A 24294-nucleotide genomic window follows, 5' to 3' on the forward strand; every position below is an offset into this window, starting at 1 on the left:
GGACAACATGAGGCAAACCCAAACTAAAGGACATTCCACGAAACAACTGGCCTGTACTCTTTTTTTTTTAGATTTTGTTTTACATTTGGAGAGAGGGGAAGGGAAGGAGAGAAGGAGAAAAGCATCAATGCACGGGAGATAACACGGCTCTGTTGCCCCTCACACACCCCCACTGGGGCCCTGGCTGCAACCCAGGCACGTGCCCCCGGCTGGGAATCCAATTGGCGACCTTTTGGTTCCCAGGGCAGCACTCCATCCCCTGAGCCTCCCCAGCCAGCGCGGCCTGTACTCTTGAAATGTGTCAAAGTTCACAAGAGACAAACACTAAAGGACTAGGTTCAAAGAGATGAAAGAGGCCGCACACGGAAATGCAGGTGTGACCTGGACTGGGCCCTGGACTTCTGTGCAACAAAGGCCATTAGGGAGACACCCGACAAATTTTAAGTAGCGCTGTGTCAACGGTGAGTTCCTGAACGCTGTGCTGTGGTATCTTAGAGAAGACCCTCATTCCTGGGAAAAAACACGCCAGGGGCATCACGCCTGCAATTCACACTCAAGTGGGTCAGGGAGAAATGGGCAATGAAACAGACCTGATCGATATCAGCATTGGGGGTTTGGGTAAAGGGTGTAAGAGGATTTTTTGTGCTGCTTTTGCAACTTTTCTGTAAGTCTGAAATGTGCGTCAAAACAAGACTTGAACAAGGCCACGTCCCTGGCAGACACCAAAGGAGGAGACGGCCATGGGGAGCGGCGCTTGCTCACACAGAGGCCGGAATATCTGCTCTGCGCTCGGGGCCAGGAACACCGACGTTCACCCCTCACCTACCGCCCAGCGAACGGCAGGTGCTGCCCTGTTGGCCCCTCACAGCTCGGCCAGCAGCTGGCCCAAGCCTGAGCTCTGCTCCGGAGGGGAAGCCTTTCCCGGCCAAGCGGCTGGGAGCAGGCAGGCCCTGGCAGTCGGCGGCATCCACGCCAAAGAGCAAACCTCACCTTCATCCCGGCTCCCAAATGCCTGCTCTGCCCAGGGCTGCAGGCAGGGCTCTGTGTGGACAGGGCCCAGAAGAACGGTCCCAAACCACTTCATCGGACGAAGACAAGAAAAGGCAAAGGCGTCCTCAGGACAACACAGCAGCAGAACCCACCGTAAACCTGAGTGGCTAATACACCGCCAACAGGCTCGTTTCACCGAAATCATCTCGGTCTAAAGAGAACAGCGAGGGGCCACTTCTGCCTCTCAGATCGGCACGGGTGCTGGCAACCACTGAGCCCCGTGCGGTGAGCCCTGCCAGAGGTGCTGCCTGGGTCTCGGCTCCCTGGAAAGGCCTTGCAAACCTGCCAAGGGCCTATACGATGTTTATACCCCTGGGAAGGGTCATCAGCATTCTGGAAATCCGGCCCAAGGAACTATGCTGAAATGGAACCTCACATCCCCTGCTGAGGGAAGAAAGCTGGCCTGGACTTGGGACCTGAGCAATCTAGGCCCCAGAGCGGAGAGCAGCGTGAGAGGAGGGGAAAGGTCAGGGCCCTAGGGCTGGAGTCAGGCAGCGGGGAAAGTGGGGCCAAGGGCAGCCTGGCCTGAGGTTAGAGCCCGCAGGCCTGGGGCTGCCCCGAGCTCTGCCTCCCGCTGCGAGATCCGGGTGTCTGAGACCGGAGCTCCTTTGTAAGATCAGGCGCCGCCACCCCCAACCTGGGCGGGTCACCCGTCTGGGGATCGCGGGTCACCGTCTGGGAGTCACTGAGCCCTTAGCCCTGAGCTGCTCCCGCTCCCCTCCCACCAGCCTTTCCTCCCAGATGAACACAGAGGGCAGAGGGAAGCCCTGCCCCCACACCCCCACATTCAGGCTCAAGGTCCACAGCACCACTCTTACCCGCCACCCACCCAGAGCAGGGGACCGGGTGGGCCTCCTGGGACCAGGGGCCAGCACGTGTGACTCCTGTGCACACAGAGAGCGGACTGCACCCACCGGAGGCCCACACCTGACGCGGGCACCAGGGGGCGCGGGGCTGTGCCCTCCCCAGATCACTCACCCCTCACCGGCCAGGAGCCCAGAACTGTTTCCGCCCAGGGAGGCTGCAGGCAGCTGGCCGCTCCGCCTGATGTCACTGGCCCCAGAATACAAAGTTCTCGGGCACCGGATGGCTGGAGGCGTGGGCAGCGGCCAAGGCTGAAATCCGGGGAAGGGGGTGCAGCAGTGGAGCAACTCCTGGCTTCCTCCCACTCTGGGGCCCAGAGGGACAGGCAGGGAGGCTGGGTCACACAGGCAGCAGGTAGTCCCAGGCGTGACAGCAGGGAAAGGAAAGGGACAGCAGACTTCATGCTGCCAGTGCGGTTAAAGGTCAGAAACACCAGCCAGAAAGGCAGAGTGGTCCTGAGGTGCTCTTGTGGACCACAGTGGGCATGAGTCACACTGCCCCTCTGAGCCTCGACAGCCCTGAGACCCAGTTCACAGCTTAGTCACACGTGACACCCCCCCCCCGTCACACCCCCACGGCAGGCCTGGGACCCGAGGGCACAAGAATGAATAAACACACAGCCTCGTCCCAGAGCGTCTCCACCCTTCTCAGGACTTGGTTAACCCAGCGCCCATGCGATCCCTCGTCAAACCCCACTTCCCTCCCAGACCTGAAACCAGAGGGGCCGGCAGCCCCGTGCTTCCTCGGGCCTTTCAGCCGGGAGAAAGCCTGCATGCAGGACAGGTGTGGGCCACCTGACAGGGCCCTCCCCTCTGGGAAGCGGGACCTTCATGGGCCTTTGTGGGCCATGTGTCTGTTGACTGTGGGGTGGGTCAAAGGGAGGAGGCGCCCAAATGCGCCTTCCCGTTGCTCCCCAAATCTTGTCCTGCCCCCTGTGCAGCCACTGGGGTGTCAGAGGCAGCAAGCCACTTGGTCGGAGGTGCCTGGTGAGACCTGCCGAAGAAGCGGAGCAGGGCCCCTACCTGAGGTGGGGCCGAGGCCTCAGGGCACCGACTCCCTGCCCTGACCCAGCCCTGGCACCCTGCGGTGACCTGCATGCCAGCATCTCCTCAGTGGCACTTCCCCAGAAAGAGACTCCAGAGGGTGGCCTTCCCTTGTGCACCACTCTGGTGGCAGCCCTGTCCCCCTCACAAGGGGTTGAAGGCAGGCAGTGGTGCGGTTGGGCACAAGGGGGAGGTGTGGGCAGGGGGCGAGGCTCCTGACAGGGGCCACTCTGTGCCCTGCTCTTGGGTGTTTGATTGGTGGGTGATAACCAGGAAGTCCTCAAGGTCACTGACAGTTTGGCTAAGAGTCTCCCTTGCCATCTCTGACACCCTTGCTCGGCCACACTGGGCCCCTAGCAAAACCCCTGGGTTCAGTCACACCAGCCGCCCCCTGGGGGGGTTGCAGCCCTTGGGCAGGGGCTCTGTGCCCCGCTCTGGCTGGGTCTCCCCACGGGAGAGGCTGCCAGGCGCAGCAGGCCCCTGGTGACCGACCTGGGACACCACGATGCCATGCTCGGTGATGGTGAGGACCACGAGCAAAAATCTCCAGTTCTGACCTCAGAGACGGGGAAACGGTGACTCAGGCGGAAGCAGCCAGCACCCCAAAGATTCTCGCCCAGTGTCCTCTCTGACAGGGAGCTCACAGTCCCGGAGAGGCCTCTTAGCTACCTCCACAAATGCCAGTGGACAGCCAGACCCGCTTCCTCGGCCTCGGGTTGTGCACGAGAGACAGTGAGCGGGGTGGCCCGACACACTGGGACCGCCAGTGAATGACACCCTGCCAGCAGGTGAAGCCACAAGTGGGTAGGACACCTGTTGCCTTCTCTCAGCATGACCCCACAGACTGCCAACTCTTCTCCAACCTTCGGTTTTCTCCCCAGCACTGGGTCGAAGCTCGGTGGTCAGGGAGCGGTAACAGCCCTGCCACGAAAGGGCCTGCACCGCGCGATGGGGCAAGGCGGGGGAAAGGGCTTGGCGCTGCCTGCCTGCTCCTGGAGACCGGCCTGGGTCACTTCTACGTCCAACGCTCCCCCCAGCTCCGCCCACATGGCCAGCCAGTGCCAGCAGGTGACACACTTCCCCAGGCGCTGGGCCCCATGCGGACCTGCTACAAGCACCAGCTCAGGGAGCCCTCAGACCCCGTCACTCCCTGGTGCAGACAGCGGACTGGCGCAGAGGGACTCCGAAGTCCCCAGGTTCTCCCAGCAGGGCAGAGTCCGGAGCCCAGCAGCTGTCCCAGGAGCAGGCTCTGCCCGGCAGGACCCAGGGAGTCATCACCCAACCAGAGGAGAACATGGTGGCTTTCCTTAGAAGCACAGTGTGACAGGCACTTGGAAACCAAAGACTCTGCTCCTGATAAAACTACGTCACTGACCCGAACCCTAGCAGAGCCACCGCCTCCCTCCGCCTGTCCCCACAGAAAGCGGATGACATGGCCGGCGGTCGTGTAGCCCCGACATGCAGTGTCAATTTGCCGAGTAAGTCATCCAAACGGCACTAGAAATCCCGCCACTTCAGACCTGAACTGCCTCCCGGCGGCCTCTGATAGCCACTGTCGGGCCATCTCCATCCAAGTCTGGGTGCAGATGGCACGGCCACTGTGTTCAGGGTGGACATGCTCTGGGCCAGGGCAGCCCCTGAATGGCCAGGGACGTTCCTCTGAGGGTTTGTATCGCTTCTACCCTAAACATGCCAGTTCTTCACACGGCATCTCCACCAACCTCAGAAGGCAGCTGTGGGCAGGGGCATAGAGGAGGGAAAGGCAGGGCTCAGCTCCGGGGGGAGGCCGGCCCCCGGGCCAGTTTTGGAGCCCGCAGTCTGGACGGGGTCCCTCGGCACACCCACCTCAGAGGTGTGCGGGAGAGCAGCCAGGGTGGGTGAGAAGGGAGAACGGGCCGAAACAGGCGCAGGAATCTCTGGATCAGCCAGTAAGGCTCCTCTACAGCCACTTCCCACTGCCCCGCAGCAGCACCCCACCAGGCCCTGTCCCCGCCCCAGCGGCCTCAGCAGCAGCCAGCAGCAGCAGGTCAGAACCAGAAAGCAAAGCTTCCTGGAAGAGACTTCACGCCGCGGTAGAAGTGAGCCTCTGATGGACGGGGCTGCTCTCTCCCCCTCGGGAGTCCCTTCCTCCCAGGCAGCTCTGTGCTGTCCTAACCGTGTCCAACAGGGGCCCCCAGGGCTGGCAGCCAACGCGGACGGATGAAGGGAAAAGACCGACTGACCGTCGGGTCTACAGCTGCAGATATCAGAGTACGCAGAGCAGACAGACTAAGGCCGAGACTTCTAGGTGGGGGACCTGAATGGGGACAGAGACAGTGAAGGTGGCGGACGAAGAAGGAAGAAGGAGAAGGCCAAGGACGGGGAACGACCCGGAGCAGAAAGCACGTGGGCCCGGCGCAGCACGGCCCAGGGGCTCCTGCCCCGAGAGGACCGCAGGGGTTCGGCACCAGGCCAGCGTGCCTCCACCCCAGCAACCCTGGATTTAAGGCAGCAAGGCGAGAGGAGAGGGTGGAACGGTGACAACGGGGACAATTAACACTGTGTGGGCCCTGGGGATTTGTGGACTGGGGGTAGGAGGCTGTGAGAGAGGAGGCCAAGTCGGGGGTATCAGAGCCTGCAGGGGAATGACAAAGAAGTACAGGGACAAGGAGAGGGCTGGCTGGCATGTCAGCGGCTGCCTGGTCCCAGACTAGAAAGAGGGCAGGAAGACTTGGGGCAAACACTGCCCCCTGGTGCAAAAGGAGCGCTACTGCTGCCCCGCACACACCTGCCCAGGTGCCTGACCCACAGTGGGAAGGCCACATGCCCTAGTTTCTCCACGTCCTTTCACAGCTGCTCAGGGAGGCCTTCCTGGACAGCCCCGCTGCCCAGCTGGCTCGGGTGTCCTCCCTGGGGCAGCCATTTCACTTCCGTCATTGTCCTTGTCCCACCCCACTGGCCTCCTGCTTAGGAGGGCTCTCCTTGAGGTCGTGTCTGTGTCCTCAGGAAAGAGCACTTGCTGTTAAATAACCCACCGCAACCGGACACTGGGAGGACCTTGGGGATAGGACCCTCCATCCAGTTTGTCCCCTCGTGTCTCCCCAGCACTCTGTGCAGTGCCCAACACTGAATTAAATGTCTGGGAATGAATGAATACATAAATGAGCGGATGGATGGAGGGCTGGCGGGCGGGCAGGCGGGCTGGACAGATGGATGGATTCTCTGGGTCACACAATGGGTTTGCAGAGTAGTGTGAGTCCAGAAGTATGACAGAGCTCTTAGACAAAGATTAATAAGGCATGGCCCCTGCTAGGAACAGCACACATGAGCTAGTGGGACACACATGTGTCCCTCACACACAGATCGGAGCCCAAACTGTCGACACAGAAAAGCAAAGGGGCAAGAGCAGCAAAAAGGACTGAGAAGGGACTGAGCTTGGGAACCGGGAAGGGCTGAGCGACAGGCACTGAAGACCCCTCTTCAGCCACGGCTGGACAAGGCTGTGCAGGGAGCCAGACACCAATGCAGGTGGCCCAGAGAGCTCCCTGGCCCCTTCACGGCCCACAACCCCAGCTGGAGGGTGGAGTCGGAGCCCCACTTGCTTATTCAGTTCACCACTGTTCCAAGGTGGCAGGAAAGTGGGTGCCAGTGTATGGACAGGATTGTGCTCCCCAAGAGACACATGGGAGTTTCCCCCCCAGGACCTCAGATGTGACCTGAGTTGGAAGTAGGGTCTTTCTAGGGGCAGTCAGTGAGAGTGAGGTCACTAGGCTGGGCCCTCATCCAGGGTGTCCTCAGAAACGAGGGCCTAGAGGCGGATGCACACAGAGGGGAGGCCACGTGAAGACAGGGAGGAGGCGGCCAGGCGCCGGGCAGACGCACCCACCAGTCCAGGAATGCCAAGGTTGCTGGAAAACACCAGCACGAGGAGAGAGAGAGAAGGGTCCTCTCCTAGAGCTGTCAGAAGGCACACGACCCTGCCAGTGCCTTGACTTTGGACTTGTGGCCTTCAGACTGTGACACAGTAGATCTCTGTGCTGTCAGCCACCCTGCTTTGGTACTTTGCCATGGCAGCCTCAGGAAACAAATAGACTTCCCCACCAGAACTCGAAGAGTCCCTAAAATCAGGCGTCGGGGAGCACCAGCCTAAAAAAACGTCCCCTTCTCTCGTCTGCTCATCCTCATGCAGGGCCCAGCGGGGAACTCCAGGGCAGGGCGGAGCTCTATAGGATGGTGACCGGTGCCCCCTCCAGGCAGGGGAGAGCTGGGTGGTCGGCAGCAAACATGAGCAGGTCCCAGTGCCAGCAGGTGGGTGGGCGGAGAGCTCAGCAGGGGCGGTAGGGAGGTGGCTCTGACGTGGTGACAAAGGAGCAGACAGCCTGGCGAAGTCCACTGAGGCCAGAGGCCGGGGCAGACACCTAGCCTTCAGGGTGGAAGCCTGCATGCACAGCAAGGGGCCCGGGCTGCACCCGAGGTGCCAGGGGTGGGACAAAGAAGCGGGGTGGGGAGAAGAGAGGGGCCGTCTAGAGCGACCACCCTGGCCATCCTGAGGAAGCTGGATTGGAGGGGGAAAGGCCAGACGTAGAGGATAAACACGAGAGGCGTTCTCGTGGAAGCCAGAAGTAAGGAGAACCGAGGGAAGAAACGTGGCAGAGGGGACACGCCAGCCCCTGGTAGGTGGCGGGTAAAGAGGCCCCAGGTAAAGATGACGCTGGGCTCCTGTGTTAAGGGAAGGGGTGAACGCCAAGTTAAAGAACACAGAGTGGATGCGGATGAGACACCAGCGAGCTCAACCTGACCCTGACGAGCTTGAGTTAACTGCAAGCTGTGCACTCGGGAAGGGCAGCGGGCAGCGGGAGTGTGAGTCTGATGTGCAGGGAGAGCTCGGAGCAGGGCAGGGAGACTGGGGAGTTGCCTCCAGCCTGCCTGGGAGAGGAGGGCGGGAGGGGCAGAAGGAACAGCGACAAACACCCACCAACCCAGGTGAGCAGAGGGACACCCAGGGACCCGCCGGGGCAGTGGGAATGCCACCATCAGAGCCGAGGGTTCTGAGCAATGACCAGTGTCTACGGCAGCAGAGCTCCGATGGGGAAGAAAAAAAGCAGCTGCTGATTCACAGCAGGGGGCTCACAGTGGCTCTAGTGGGGGCTCCGAGGGGCAGGAGTGAACCCGAGGGCAGGAGTGAGGGGAGAGGAAGTGTCTACTGCAAACTCCCCGAAGTTCGGACAAGGGCTTTCAGATATTTAGGTAAGAGGAAGGGCAGATGAACCAGAGGATACTGGGATCAGGGGACTTTTTAAAATTAAACGGCTAAGAAACACAGACAATACATCTGGCAATACAAGACCCAGAGCCCGGAAGAAGCTGATGCCACCTCAGCTGAGTTGGTACATTTGCTTCACGTTTCATGGTAAGAACTAGACCCGGTGAAATGCAGTGGATCAAACACAGGGTTCATTCCTATCCGCCCCCCAAAATCCCTCTAGAACATCAGTAAGAGGACTTTCCTTTTAAAAGAAGAGCACGAACCCAGGCACCCAGCTGGCTCAGTCGGCAGAGCACGAGACTCTGAAAGGGCACCGGCCGCCACGGACGACGGACGAACGGGGAAGACAGCAGCAGACGAGAGGTCCCTAACTCTGATGAGGGACAGGGGCGGACTGCGTCAGCCATGAGGGATGGAGAATGTGCAGGCAAATTCGAGCTACAGGTTCCTGGGAAGTGTGGAACTTGGCAGGTCGGGTGCCTCAGAAGACGGGGCCGCAAACAGAAGGCTGATAGCAGTCTGAGGGGGGGTCCCAGAGCTGTCCCCCGCTACACGCGGCCAGGGAACCCCCACCCCCAGCAGAACAAGACAGCAAACACCCACGGCCCCTGCACACTCCTCTAGAGTCACCCGTGGGACCCTCCCCACAACCCCTGAACAAGTGCGCCTGTGCTCCCAGGTCCAGGTCTGTGGAGACTGAGACCCGAGCAGGACAGAAGCAGTCGTGTGCCCAGGGGCACGCTGCCAGGGGGTGTCAGAGCCAGTGTCCCAGGCACTGGTGCTTCACAGAAGCGGCCAGGTCCCCAGAGAGGCTGCACCCGGCCACGTGGCCCAGGCCAGGCAGAGGCACAGGCAACACAGGGAGTCCTGGAAGATCTACAGACGGCCGTTGAGACTGCAGACCCCCAGCTTCTGCAGGGCGGCCCTAGGCAGCACGCTGAGGACTCATCTGTCGGAAGCACCAGCCAGAGACTGAACTCCCGTGGCTCCTGACACTCAGGGGTGCTGGGAGAACGGGGCGGCCTGCGGTCGCCTCTCCCATGGTAAGGACGCCGTGCCAGACGCTCCCGTTGGCTCGGGTGCCCGTCTCCTAGATGAACAGAGAGCCCCAACCACTATTTGAAGAAATCACAGAAAAATTCACTGAAACAGATTAGGAATTAACACAAGGGAACTCTGAGGAGGAAAGTAGTATAGAGAGCAGATACTTAGAAAAAGCGAGAATTAATCTCCCCAGAGAAGAGAAACTATTGCATTGAGAGGCGGCAGCTATTTTAAAAAGGCAACAAGAAAGAGCTCTAGGAAATTAAAAATAGAGTTGACGGCATTTTAAAACATAATAAATAGAAGAATTAGAAGACGGCCGAGGACATCATGCAGAAAGCACAGCAAAAAGACTGACGTGTGGCAAGCAGGAGAAAAGGGACAGAAATACGAGACTGAGTACAGAGGGCCCAGTGCCCAGCCTGCGGGAGTCTCCCTGAGTGGAGGCAGGGAGAATTATCCAGCACATTTCCTGAAGCTGAAGGGCATACCCCTCATGTTGAGCGGGCTCTGAGGTTCCAGCATGATGCCCAAGTCCTGCCTGGGACCCGGAAGCCCACAGGCTTCCTGTGTTCGATTCCTGGGGCTCCCGTAAGGAAGCACCACAGACTTGGGGACTTAAAACAACAGGAATGTGCCCTGTTTGAGTGTGGGAGGGAGGAGTTCAGCACGCTGCCTGGGCTGGAATCGGGGTGCAGGCGGGGCCCTGCTCCCTCCAGAGGCTCCAGGGCAGTGTCCTTCCTCGCCCTCTCCAGCTCTGGCGGCCGCCTCACTGCAGTGCGTGGTCACACGGCCTTCCCTGCAGTGTGTGTCGAATTTGCTGCCTCTCTCCCTGGAGGACACGTGAAGGCATCTACAGGTCCCCAGATAGTCCAGGGTCATCTCCCTGTGTCAAGGTCCTTAACTTCTCACATCTGCGAAGGCCCGATTTCCTCATAAGGTGACATTCACAGGCCCCAAGGACGAGGACCTGAATACCTTTGGGGGCCATCACTTGGGCTACTACACTTTCAGAGAGAACGAGACCGGGGCGGTCACACCAGCCTTCAACAGTGACACTGGGCCAGGAGCGCCTTCTAAGGGAAACCGCTCTCCAACCTAGAGTCCCCCACCAGTCAGACTATGGATCAAGGGCAGGGGCAAAAGAGAAGATATTTCAGACGTGCCAGGCCCACACGCCCGTCTGCCCGGGAGGCCCCTGGGGGAGGGACACTCACACACAAGGGAATAAATGAGCCAAGACTGAGGAAGACTGGGGTGCAGGGACCTGGGGGGCCGGCACAGAGGGAAGCAAGGGGAAGGATCCAAGCGTGATGGTAAAGGAGGCCCCTGCGAGCTGCCTGTCCAGCGGCCCGGAGGCCCGACGGAACAGCAGAGGCTGGAAAGCTCCCGGGGTGGGGGCTTCCCCGGGGGAAGATGGGGAGGCTTAAACAGGCGAGACCGGCTGGGTTACCCAAAGCCTCAAACACCAGAGAGGCCGAGGCGGTTCACAAAGTGCCTGGCGATAAAGGGATGAGGCAAATACTAACTCCCAGAAACCGAGAAGTTTTACTAGGAAATGTTACCATGTATACACTCAAGTGTGAACACGAACTTGATTTCAATAATGCCAAAACCGAAAACGTGCTTCCATGCAAATGGTTACCTAGCCATGCTGAGAGGACCAGGGACCACAGGTGTGTACTAGGGGCTGGCTGTGGGGCAGGTGAAAGGGAGCCATCCCTTCCACAGGAGGGGGTCCTTAAACTCAGACGCCACCCGGACACTGGGGGGAAGCAGCAGGAGTTCAAGGGGCTGTCTCGCCGCAGATGGCCAGGGAGGCTGCCCTGGACTGGGGCACAGGAGGTTTTTGTGCACAGTGCGACTGTCTGAAGTGTCCACATGGGCTACTTTGATAAAGTAACAGTTAGCGTTAACAAGAGGAAAAGCGGGCCCCATGACAGCCGTGTGTCCCCCTCTTCCCCAGCCCCTAGGGGCTGCAGACCCCAGGGCCACAGGGTGCGCTTCCCCTGTTGGTTCCACACTGGTGAGACATACGGCACCCAGAACAACATGCTCGTGTTTTAATTTTTCCATAAACAATTTACTGTCATTTTTAACTTGCTTTTCTCACCCAATATAACATGCGGAATCTATTCACATTGATGCAAGCAGACCCCGCTCGTCAGCTTGAACGGCTGGGTAACAATACTAAGTACACAGGTTCTCTCTGCCCAGAGGAGGGACCTCCCAGTTGTTTCTCAGTTTTAACCAGTAAGAACTATGATGTACAGATTGGCAAATGGTCACTGCTGAAACTGGGGAACAGGGACATTCACTGTCCTATCCGCTCCATTCTTGTGTATGTTTGAAAACAGTCATGCCAAAAAGTCAATTAAAATGTTAAAGATGAAAAACCTTGGTCCCAGGTATAAAACAAGCAAGAGCCCCTCTAAGGTCACTACTGAGAACTGGAACGGCCACATCGGGTGGCCAACACGCTTTACGCGCTAATGCTGCCGCACGGCTCCCAAGGCCTCATCATTTCTGCAGCCACTTGGAAGGATGACTGCTTTTTTATTTCCCCACATCTCTGCTAGCTCTTCCACCGTCAGGCTCTGATTTCTGTCAATCTCATGGGCATACAATAGTATCTTGTTTTAATTTTCATTTCCCTGCCTAGCAGTGAAATCAGATATTTTCTCATGATTATGGAGATAATTTTAGGTTTTCTCTTTGATGAATTGCCTGTTCACATCATTTGCTCCTTTTTCTGCTGGCTGGTTGTCATTTTCTTCCTGAGTTATTTAAGTTTTTTTTAATCCTCTCCCGAGGACATGCTTGCTTATTGCTTTTAGAGAGAAGGGAAGAGAGGGAGAGCAAGAGGGAGGGAAACATTGATGGGAGAGAAACACCAATCAGCTGCCTCTTGTACATGCCCCCATTGAACCCACAACCTAGGCATGTGCCCTGACCAGGAATCGAACCCACGACCTTTTAGTTTACAGGAACGATGGTCCAACTGGGCCACACCGGCCAGGGCTGTCCTGAGTCTTTATGTATTGTGAACATGGCTCTATTCTTCATTATATAGGGGGCAGACATGCGAAAATGTCTAGCAAGTTAGGAGAGGAGGAATGAGGGCTGCGGAAGTAAGGGAGGGAGCACGAATAAACCCTGGAGCAAGTCGGGGAGGCGGCCCCTGAGGCTCAGGCCAGAGACTGGCCTTGAACGGGATGCGGCACCAGCCCCCCCCCCCTGCCCCCGCCGAGACCAAAGCGTCTACACATTCTTGGTCAGCCCCAATATGAACTATCTCAGTATCTGGCCACAGGCAACTACAAGGATGTAGCTGCTTAGGGGTCACCCAACAAGGTGTCACCCAGTGCACAGACTCAGTCGAGGTCTGAAATGACCAATGCAAAATGGCTTTTGCGCTGCGGCTCTCCAAACTGAGAAATGCAGACGGCATGTTCTGGGAGGCACAGCTGGAGCAGCAGCTGCCCAAGGAGACAGATCTGCAGGTGGCAGGGCTTTCTGCTCATGCACAAGCTCTGCTCCAAGAGCTGGGAGTGACCAGTTCACACCGCGCCAGAGTTGGCTGAGCTTCAACTTGAAGGGAAACGTCTGGCTGGTCAGCTCGGCATAAGGCACCGAGACCAGAAAAAGGAGTGGCATTTCCCTCTGAGGGTGTTTTAAAAGAATTTAAGTTTCTGAATGAGTTAGTTTAGTTCAAGAGATTCTTCTGGAAAAGCAAAATGTGAAACTGACTGTATAAGATTTTTTAAGTTTCTGTTGTGATCATCTATCCTTTGAGAATGAGAAGCAAAGCAGTTTTCTACCTGTTCCTACAAAATGTTGTTTTAATATTCTGTCTTTACAGAAAAATGCAAATTAGACATGCTTAGAGTTTAGATATTAAGTATATTTTACTTCAAGATGTACCATGGGCCCTGGCTGGGCCCTGGCTGGGCCCTGGCTGGGTAGCTCAGTTGGTTAGAGTGCTGTCCTGATACGCCAAAGTTACAGGTTTGATCCTCGGTCAGGGCACATAAAAGAGCCAACCAACGGATGCATAAATAAGTGCAACAGCAAACTGATGTCTGTCTGTCTGTCTCTCATAGATAGATAAAATGTACCACGGGTCAGAGATTTGGAGCCTCCAGTGCAACCTGGCAGAAAAATGTTAGCAGCAAAACCAATTACTTCAATCTCCTCCCAAACTGCTGACTTTGTCGGCCAAGATAATGCCATGGAGCTGAGGGCTACAAGTTTTAGTGAATTAAAATGCAAACCGTTCAGTTAAATGCTGAATTTCAGGTAAACAGCATTGTATAAATATTTAAGGCCATCCCATGCAATATTTGGGGCATACTGATACTATAAAATTATTTGTTGTTTATTTAAAATTAAAATTGAACTAGGCGTGCTGTGTTTTATGTGGCAACCTCAGTGAGCCAGCAGTGCCCATGCTCCGACTGGGTCTCAGGGGAAAGGAAATGTGTGGAGAGAATCCCCAAATGCTGACCCAACGGCCCAGGGCTGACCCAGAGACACTGGGGGTCCGACTGTGTGGGCTCAGATCAAGGCTCTGCCAAGCGCCCCCCAGCTCCGGACAAGCCGCTTAACTTCCGGGCCTCAATTTCTCCACCTACCTACCAATCAGGGATGTTAACAGTAACTACACACAGAGTTGTCACAACGATCAAATGAGTTAATGCGTGGGAAGTGCCCAGAACAGTACCCGCCACGTGATCAGCCTGTATCGTAAATGCTGGTTTGGGGTCAGCACTGGGAGGCTGAACAGTGGGGACTGGACCTGCTTCCCATGGGCAGGGGCAGGGGCCATGAGCGGAGGACCCCAGGGCAGCTGAGGCCCCAGCGGAGCCCTGTTTCGGAGCACAACACGACCTGGATAGCCTGCTTGATCAGAACCAACAACCTAAGAAGTGGGTCCCCAGCCCAGCTGGGCCAAGTCAGCAAGGGCCCCCTTCCCCCCTCGGTGAGCCACACACACACACACACACACACACACACACACGTGCACACGCAGCATGCTGGGTGCAGCTCACCCGCGCTGGCTCCCCAGATTCTGCCTCGCGCCAACTCCCTGCCCAGAGACACCCCGTTGGCAGCCTGCAGTTGCCCACCCTGGGTGAAAGTAGACAACAAAAATTGGCAAATGCTGCAGTCGGGGGCCTTTTCCTCACCTCCCCGAGAGCCGCTCCAGAAAAGTCACTTGGATGGGTGAATACACCACCTTGACCCAGAGACCGGCAGTAAGGGGGGCTGGGTGAGCAGCGTCCTTCTCCATTTTCCCTTTTGGCTTAGGAAACCCAAATAAAGAGGCTTCTGTTTCTTTTATAAGGGCCTGGAGTACGGAGTGGTTAACTCATTCAAAACAGGAGGATGAGCTGTGAAGAAATGCACGAAGCTCTCTCCACGTCTTAAGGCGGCTCAGAAGCCTTCCTGTGACACTAATTAACCTGTGAGAATATCAAATGAAAAATTTTAATGATCACAACAACAAGAAGACTATTCTTTTGGGGTTTTTAAAAGATTTTATTTATTTATCCTTAGAGGGGAAGGGAAGGAGAGAGGGAGAGAAATATCAATGTATGGTTGCTTCTGGTACGTCCCCTGCCGGGAACTGGCCTGCAACCCAGGCATGTGCCCTGACTGGGAATCGAACGGCGATACTTTGGTTCGCAGGCCCATGCTCAATCCACTGAGCTACACCAGCCAGGTATTCTTCTGTTTTTTAAGGCACTGATTTATATTGTTTCTTCTTGATGCCTTTTCTCTTCCTCTTTCTTTTCTTCCTTTTTTTTTTTGGAATTTTTAACTTTTTTTTTTTCAATTATGTTTGACATTTAGCTGGAAGGAAACTTTCACCTTCTGCCGGCTCCATGCCCAGGCACCTTCTAGTTCCTCTAATTCTCACTGCAGTCGCATGGGGATCAATCTTCGTTTTACTAATAGAAAAAATAAGGCTCAAAGGACCTACAGGGAGCAGCCCACCCAGGAATCAGCAAGCCTGGCTGACTGCAGAGCCCCGTTTTTTCATGAGAGTGCCTGGCATGGTACCTGGTCCGCAGTGGGGTCCCAAAAATGCTTCGCCGAACCAAATACAGCTGAGTTGGAGTGAAGGTCTTCTGCCTGAGCTGGGGTCTCCCCATGCTCTGTGACCCAGAAAAAGAGGCCAAGGGTGCACCTGTGCCTAGCTAGGGCACCAGGGCTGGCAGTTACAAAACACCAAGTCGGTGGCCTCACTAAATCAGTCTTTTAGCTTGCCAAGTTACTCCTGAGGCCAGGGGAGGAAGGGAGGGAGAGAGGGAGGGAGAGAGGGAGAGAGAGAGGGAGGGAGGGAGGGAGGGAGGAGGGAGGGAGGGGGAGGGGGAGAGAGAACGAGAGAAACATAGACCAGTTGCCTTCCACACACACCCTACCCAGGGAGTTGGCCCTCAACCCAGGCACTGTGCCCTGACTGGGAATTGAACCAACGACCTTTCTCTCTGCTGGACATCGCCCTGACTGAGCCACATCAGCCAGGGCCCATTATGCAACCGTCTCGATTGCCATAGCTTTGTAGTAAGTTTTGAAACCGGGAAGTGTGAGTTCTCCAACTGTGTTTTTTTTTTCAAGATTCTTTTGGCTCCCTTGCATTTATTTCCATATAAATTTTAGAACCATCTTGTCAATTTCTGGAAATGAAGGCAACTGGGATTGTGATAGGGATTGCATTGAGTCTGTAGACCAAATCGGGGAGTACTGCCATTTAACAACACTAAGTCTTCTTCCCCTGACTGGCTCAGTGGGTTGGGTGTTGTCCCACAGACCGAAGAGTCACCGGTTCGATTCCCAGTCAGGGCACGCGCCTGGACTGTGGACCAGGTCCCCGTTTGGGGGAATGCAAGGGGTGACCAATCGATGTTTCTCTTGCACATCAATGTTCTTCTTCCCCTCTTCCCCTCTATCTAAAAATAAATAAGCAAAATCTCTAAAAATATATTAAGCCTTCTGACCCACTAACATGGGGATTCCATTTGTTTAGGCCTTCTTTAATTTTTTTCCAGCAGTTTTATAGTTTTCAGAGCATAAGTTTTACACTTCCTTTGTTAAATTCATTTCTAAGTATTGATTCTTCTGGATGCTGTTGTAAATACACTTGTTTTCATCTTCAGCTTGTTCACTGCTGCTATGTAGGAGAACAACTGATTTCCGTGCACTGGCATTTGTGCTGCAACCTTGCCAAACTCCCTTACTAGCTCTAATAGACTTTTAGTGAATTCCTTAGCTTTTCCTCTACAAGATCATGTCTGCTGCGAATAAACATACTTTTACTTCTTGCTTTCCAATCTGTATTCCTTTCACTTCATTATCTCCCTTAATTGCCCTAGATAACCAAATGTGAAGCGGGTGGCTGATTCTGACTGGGAGGTGAAGCGTCCCCCGCGCCCCACTGCAAAGCAGCAGCGACTCTGACCCTTGGCAGGCCACAGCGCTCCTTCTCCCAGTTCTCCTGGTTACTCTCCGCTCACCTCCCTGAGTCCCCCATCCTTGCCCTGCTCCGTGTCCAGGGAAACCTATCCCTGTGGACAGAGGTGCCTATGCTCCTTGCTGGCTGGATGCCCAAGGGTTCAGCTGATGGCAGGCATGAACGGGAGAGAGGAGAGCGGGAGGAGAAGGCATGGGCACACCGGCCTCACTCTCTCTTGGCCCTGGTGCACAGTTCTGGCCAGGGCTGTGTCCTGCTGCTGCGACGGGCCTGGCGGGTGTTCCAGCCTCCACACTGTCAACCCTTTGGGGTCTGGAGGAAACAGTATTTCCTCTCTTGACCTCTTCAAGCCTAGCACTGTTGCTCCTCCCTGGGTGCCTCCGCTTCCCTTGGGTGCCTGTCTTACGTCAGCAGATTCAGTTCTTCAGAACTGCTGTGTGACCGTCAACATTCCTGGCCAGACTTTGCCGCCATTCTGCTAGACACCTGCAGCCCAAATGTCCCCCAGAGGAAGGCACTGTGGGGCCTTGCTCGGTGTGAAAACCTGGTTCTCTGGATAAGCTGATCACCAAAGTGCCGAGTCCGAGAGCCAAGGAAAAGGCAAAGGAATTCAGTAGCAAGGAACCTCGGCTCCCAGAAGAAAGTAAACAGCAACCCCGAGAGGACGCCACCCCGACTGTGGCTGCTGCAGCTTTCTCTCCCTATTCTTGACGCCCTGGAAATGTAGCTCTGTATCCCCTTGACTTGACCTTTCACTCTCTGCTTTGGAATTCAGGCATGAAGACTGGGCCAGAGGCTTCCCAGACACGTGCCCTGGGCCCTCACTAGTGCTGGCTTCTATCCTGATGACCACAGCCACAAGGCAGCGCCAAACCACCAACCCCATCTGGGTTGGTGTGGGCTTGCTACTGAGTGCCAGGGACTGCTTTAAACCACACTCTCCTTTAATTATCAGATCCTTTGTAAGGCAGGTGTCATGGCCACAGCTTTGAAAGTGAGGAAACAGGCTTAGGATAAATAAATACCTTGGCCACAGTCTCCAAGCCGAAGGCACGCATACGCTGGTTGGCTCATGGTTCTGAACTGGGCCTTAGACCCCATCCTATTTCCCAGGACCCTGGGGGTAGATCTGTGAGTCAGTGCTAGTTAACAGGCTCGATTCCCTGCCCTCCCTCTACTCCTCCTCAACCCTCCAGTTTGCCCCTGGCCAATCCCAGGCCTTTGACCGCTATGTGAAGGGACTCCTGCCCCTCCAGCTGGATCAGGGTCACACCGTGTCTTGTCCCCTCTCTATCAGAGCGCTGCCTCATCATGGTCATGCTGCCCATCCGTGGAGGGAGGCCAAATGGCACCCCATGAAGTGGAGCAAAAGCTTCCCCTGGGGTGTTTTGGGACTCTGCAGAGTCCCAGAGTCCCAGACCAAGGGTTCACAGACTTACACTGACCTGTGCCCTGAAGTACACACCCAGCGGGGTGAGGAGTGGGTGACCTGCCAGGGGCTCTGGCAATAGCCCTGAGCAGGCTGGCGGGCCAAGCCTCACTTCCATGCTCAGCAGTAGCAGGGGGTGTGTTCATTTGGATGTAACGGTGCCTCCTCGACTGAGAGAAGTTAGATTGCTGAAGATTCCCTGGGACAGGGAAGTGTCCCAGCCTAGAATTTCAGACCTCACAGGGAAACTGGGTGTGGACCGAGATGGTAAGTGCACTACAAAAACGCCGGGTGACAAACTGCCTTTCCCATCTTCACAGTCCCAACCCCAAGGGCACATTCACAAGGATGCCTGCCGGGTGCCACCTGCTCCTGTCTGGAGGAAGAGGTGTCTTACAATAGTGGTGAAAACAATCATTAACGATAGCCACACGTGTCTGTCAAGTGCCAGGCCCTGGACAAGGCACCGCCCAGGTCACCTTCCCAACACTCGTAATGTGGGTATGGTGGTATATGACAGCTTTATTGCACCATCACTTGCATATTGTAATTATATTTAACACTATTTTTACAGCTCTGCAGTTTATAAGGCACTTCCATAGACACTCTCATGTGCTGCTAACAGCAAACTTGACAGGTAGGGAGGGCAGGACCACCTTCACTGTACAGGTAAGGAAAGTGGGGCTTCCCAGCACCACCCACTTCCCTCCCAACTCATCCCCCAGCATCACTCACGAAACTCCTTGCTTTCCCACAGGACAAAGGAAGGATAAAGGGGAGAGCAGCCAGTACCCTGGGGGCAGGGGTGATGGACTTGCCCCAGGGGATGGCCTGGGAGAAGAGAGGGGGACCATCTGTCCCCATTCGCTGCTGTGGACCCTGACCTGCTGTGATTCCATGGAACGGGCAAGGCCCTAGAGTTGGAAAAGTCAGGTTCAAATTCCACCACTGCCACCATCTGGCCGTATGACCTTGGGAATCACTCGGCCTCTCTGCATCTCTGCGATGCTGTGATCTTTACGAAATATGAGGTCTGTCCAGAAAGTATCCAGCCATGTACTGCAAAAAATAGAGGCACTTATCGAAGAAGACATAAGCAACACTGTACATAGGACAATGACACCTCAGTCCTCTTCAAAGTAGGCACCCTGGGACCTCACACAGTTTTCCCAGCGTGATGAGCTTCTTGAGGAACTCTGGTTCCCGGCAGCAGTTTGAAATCAAGTCATTAGCAGTTGCAACACGCTGTTCCTTCTGCTCTGGTAGCAGAAGCCGCGGAACGAATTTTGCCAGGACACGTTTCCTGCCAAGACCCTGTGTCAAAATCCCAGGCACAGTAGTTTCTGGAATCCCCAGATCAGCTTCCGGTTCTCACACTGTCAGTCGCTGGTCTTTGTTGACTGCAGCCGCACCTGTCCACACTCTCAGGTGCTCTGCCTGCCGCAGGCCCTCCAGAACGCGGATCCCTTCCAACAGGTTCCCGGCCGTCTTTGAAGTGTCCGTGCCACACTTTTGTTTGCGCTGCTCTCACTGCATCGCCCGAAAGTGTTCAGAATCATCCAGAGGGTTTAAGCTTAATGCAAAATCTGTTGCAGATTCGTGGCTCCACTCGGTCATTTNTGTCAGTCGCTGGTCTTTGTTGACTGCAGCCGCACCTGTCCACACTCTCAGGTGCTCTGCCTGCCGCAGGCCCTCCAGAACTCGGATCCCTTCCAACAGGTTCCCGGCCATCTTTGAAGTGTCCGTGCCACACTTTTGTTTGCGCTGCTCTCACTGCATCGCCCGAAAGTGTTCAGAATCATCCAGAGGGTTTAAGCTTAATGCAAAATCTGTTGCAGATTCGTGGCTCCACTCGGTCATTTTGAATGTGACGGCCCTGTGTTCGTGTAACAGCATCTACTGCCCCCACTGAGTAGGCGAGTCGTCACTGCTCACGCATGCGCACTCCAGTCCACTCGCCTTGGCTGGCAGGTTACCGCAAAGTGGTGCAAACCATTTCTGTGATATTAACAATGGCCGGGCTTTTTCGGGACAGATTGTGTGTATACATATAAAATTGGGTTTTGTTCCTGGCACAGAGCTCCTAACACCCTTAGAATTTCCTGAGAATAGGGGCGATAGGGCATCTTTGGTTGTTCATAATAAGCCCCTTTCAAACACACCAGAGTTTATGCTCAAGCGATGACTCCCGCTGGGCCCCTCCGCAGCTTCAGGACGGGGCTGGCTGGCGAGAAACCAACCTTGAGATCAGAGGGTTGGGCAGGGCAGCGCTGGAGACTGAGTTAACCACCAACGGCCACCGTTTTCATCCATCTCGCCTACTAGCGGAGCCTCCACCGGAACCCTCAACTACAGGGTTTAGAGAGGGTCCGGGGCGGCAAATGCACCCATGTGCTGGGAGGGCGGTGCACCCAACTCCCCGGGACAGAAGCTCCTGCACTGGGGGCCCTCCCGCACCTCGCCCCACGCACCCCTTCCTCTGGCTGTTCATCTTCATCCCTTACAATAAACTGATAGTAAGTAACACACTTTGAGTTCTGTGAGCTGTTTCAGCAAATCACCAAAACTGAGGAAAAGATCACGGGAATCTCCGGTTTAGAGGTGACTGGTCAGAAAAGTTCAGGAGGGAGGCTGGACTTGCCTTTGGCATCTGAAGTGGGGGCAGCCTGCGGGGCTGAGCCCTTCACCTGCGGGGTCTGTGATAACTGGGTGGTTGGGGTCAGAACTGAACTGAACTGTAGGACACCCTGCCGGTGTCCGGGTGTCCGCGGAGGATGGGAGAACTGGTCGGTGTGAGGAAAAAAACCACATATTTGATGTCAGAAGTGTTATTAAAAAACAGTTAAGAACTTGTTAGCCCAGCTATAAAATGTCTTCGCCCTCCAGCACGGAAGGCTCACAATTAAGTAACCTATCATGTGGGAAAATTCAGGCCGTCCCTCCAGCCCCATAAACTGTAAGCCACAACGCACAGACAAAGGGCCGGGTCAGATTCCACACCAGAGCCGTGTTTATGGAGCACCTGAGGCCCCAAACACAGAGGGACAGAGGGTAACGCACAAAACACGGCCTCTGCCTTCAAGAAACTCTTTATCTGGTGAGGAGACGAGACCAGCACATCCCAAACATAAGGGCTATCGAATGCCTACTACGTGCAAAGAAGCTGCTTTGCGAGAAAAGGACACGGGGCAGGGTGAGTAATGGGGAGAGCACAGTGGAGTGTTTGGGGGAGGGCACTTGGCCTGGGCTCAGAGCGAGAGCCCTGGCACCCAGGGTGTTAGCACTGCTCGGTGAGCGGGCAGGTGGCGAGAGGGCACAGCTGGGGTCAGCAGTCTTCTCACTGCAAACATGGTCTGGCTGGCTGGGTCAGGGTCAGGGGCATAAAGTAGATGCTGATCAGACGGCAAGTCTGGTGTGGAACTGGTGGCAGGTGAAGCTGGAAAGGTTTGGTGACATGCGACGCGGAGCAAGCCCTCACTCCCTCCCCAGCCTTGGCACGTGCTTCTGGAGACGCAGCCGCACAAGGAAGAAGGGGCCCTGCCCTCGCAGCCGACATCTGGAGTCAGAAGGAGACCAACTGCACAGGCGAGATTAGTGAGTGCTGACTGTCTCTGTGCCTCAGATGCCCTTCGGATGACAACTGTCACTTAGAGACAAGACAGAGAACAAAGCCACAGGAGCCAAATCCCTCCGTCCCTGGTCCAGAACACTAGGGAGAAAAGGCGCATTCCTTACTGACATTGGACACAAAACAGAGGGAAACGTCTGTCCCTTCCTCTCACCTGTCCCTGAACCACATGCGCAGGCAGCCAGTTTCTTCCTGCTCGAACTCCTACCCCAGAGAGAGGAATTCAAGCCAAACTGGGGAGGGAGTTGGCTTGTTTGCAGTTGAAGAACCAGAGCCAATGGGGCCCTTATCAGTTTCTCTTCCCCCTGAACTGAGTGAAAGGTTTTCCGAGCAAAGGGGAGAAGTTCTCACCTTTCGGATCTAAGCAGCGAGTCCTGCTCAAGTGCCGGAAACCTGGTTTCCCACACACTTTCCCTCCGTGCTGTCCAGGGTACAGTCACAAACTCACATCTCAGGGAGAGCTGATCTGAGCCCTTCAATTTCCCAGATTCCTCACAAGGGCACATGTGACGTATTGGCTCTTGTGAGCCACTGGCCTGGTACGACTGTTAGCAAGCTTTTTACATGCTCACATGACCACTACCCAGATGCATTCATTTAATGTGGGGCTACCCAAGCCCCCACGCCAGTCGAGACCGGGCCGCTCCCATGGGAAAGGCGGGCCTTGCCGCTCTGCAGCCCCAGACACTTCATCAAGGCCCGAGATGGCCTGGCCTGGGGCTAGCCTCAGAGCAGACCCTTCCCTGACCCCTGGCAGTGCCACCATTTCCATGAGAGACCCCAGTGAAGGGAACCACGTGACCTTCCCCCCAACTGTCACCACCTCAGCAAGGCATTCTGGGCCAGAGCTCTGGGACCTCACCCCCACTGTCTCAGGCAGAACCCATTCTCATAGTCAGTTCAGGGTTCGCTACCTTGGGCTCCTCTGCTTTGCCCACCCCTGACCGGAACCATCCCCACAGACCTGTGAGCAGCGATGCCCTCCCCTGGATTCCTGTCTCTAAGGGCTTTCCCAGAATCCCTCTGCCCTCTCCCTTCCAAAATGCTAGAAGGCTGCCAGGTTCCAGAGGGAAGAGAAGCCATGGCCGCAGTGCGGGCACATCCACCAGGACCGGGAGCTTCAAGAGGCCTCTGAAAGGCGGTCCTCTTACCGTGGCAGCTGGTCCGCAGGGCTCCAGGGATGCTGCGCTGCCCTGGGTGCAGGACACCCTGACCGGGGGGCCTCTGCCCGCTGCCTGTTGGCAATCGACGTTTAGCTTAGGCCTCTGTCAATGACTTTCCAGAGCCGCCCTCTCCCCTACTCAGCTCAGGGGGCAGGCAGGCTGTTTGTGAGCCAAGCTGGTTCAGGGGTAGACTTTGAACAGACTGTCTGAGGGAAGAACACAAAACAAGACCAGGTCAAGGGTGAGCTGGGAGGGGGTGGTCAGAAGCCACTGCCCATGGATCCTGGTGGAACAAGGAGAGGGTAGGGGCGTCTGGGTTTTACAAAGGAAGGGGGGCCAGGCCCAGGCAGGGAGGGAGAGCCGGCCAGGAGAGAGCTTCTGGCCTAAGAAAAGGAGCAAAGGACTCGATGGGAGAAGAAAACATGAGGAGTCTAATGTCTTCCTCTTCCTGCCAAGACCTTGCTGTGTCCAAAGACGTCCCCCGGGGAACTGGTGACAAGCTGGTGCTTTCTCCCCATGGGGCCAGGAGATTAGATTCCTCACGAGAGGACGTGTTACCTAGTGGCTCTTATGAGCCACTGGCCTGGTATGACTTCATTAGCAAGGTTTTTAAACGTACTATTAAACCCACCCAGATTGATTCTTAGTGTGGTGTCATAGTAACCACCACGCCAGTGGAGAACCGAACAGAGTTCCCACCCACTGGGCACTGCCCCACTATTGGCAAAACAAGCAACAAACCAGGCTGAGCTCTGACGGGAGTTCTTGGAGAAAGCGTAGTCAGTAACTCACTGTTGTATCTTTGCTCAGCTTCCAGAACCCAAGGTGAATTAGTCAGAGAGGGCCGCTGGTTCGCATGCTCGCAGCCTGACGGGGCAGGTGGGACCAGCAAAGCGGGTCGGTGTGGGCGGGGCCGGCCAGTGAAATGCGGGCGCTTGATGGGGCAGAGGCCTGAGTTGGGAGGAGGTTGGTCAGAGTGCCTGGTGCCTCCAGGGGACACACGAGTTAAATGAAAACTCAGTGTGGGAGGGAACTTGTTCACGCCTCCCGGGTCCAGGATGCTGACCTGTACAGGTACTCCTGATTCCACTTTTCTTCCATCTTTCTCCAGAGCTGACAGCAGTTCCCTGCTTCCTCTCTAGCCCGCCCAGGAAGGATGCTAATCACAAATAAACCCCGAGGAAGGCAGACAGGGGAGATCCTCGAAGGCGAGGACAGAGTGACACCCACCGCAGGCACTGCCCAGGGTTAGTGAGGAGGTGGGCTGGCGGGGGCACCGAGGTGGACAAAGGACCAGCAGACACTCCCTGTGAGTGGTGCTCTGCCCTCTGAGCCGGGGCTGCCCGGTCCT

General features: G+C 56.0%; 1 protein-coding gene across 2 annotated transcripts in view; it reads right to left on the reverse strand.

The window, feature by feature from the left end:
* PC (pyruvate carboxylase) overlaps positions 1-24294 on the reverse strand; it is a 94767-nt gene that overhangs the window by 26430 nt on the left and 44043 nt on the right. Inside the window, exon 1 of one of the 2 annotated variants that reach the window (XM_037053339.1) lies at positions 2029-2116. The exons of the other annotated variant lie outside the window; for it this stretch is intronic. The gene's annotated coding sequence lies outside the window, so the exon portion shown is untranslated. Of the gene's footprint in view, positions 1-2028; positions 2117-24294 lie in introns of those variants that run through there. 2 annotated transcript variants of the gene reach the window in all.

The sequence above is a fragment of the Sturnira hondurensis genome, unplaced genomic scaffold (assembly GCF_014824575.4).
Source record: "Sturnira hondurensis isolate 20B ecotype Veracruz unplaced genomic scaffold, ASM1482457v3 Scaffold0007797, whole genome shotgun sequence".
Lineage (NCBI taxonomy): Eukaryota > Metazoa > Chordata > Mammalia > Chiroptera > Phyllostomidae > Sturnira > Sturnira hondurensis.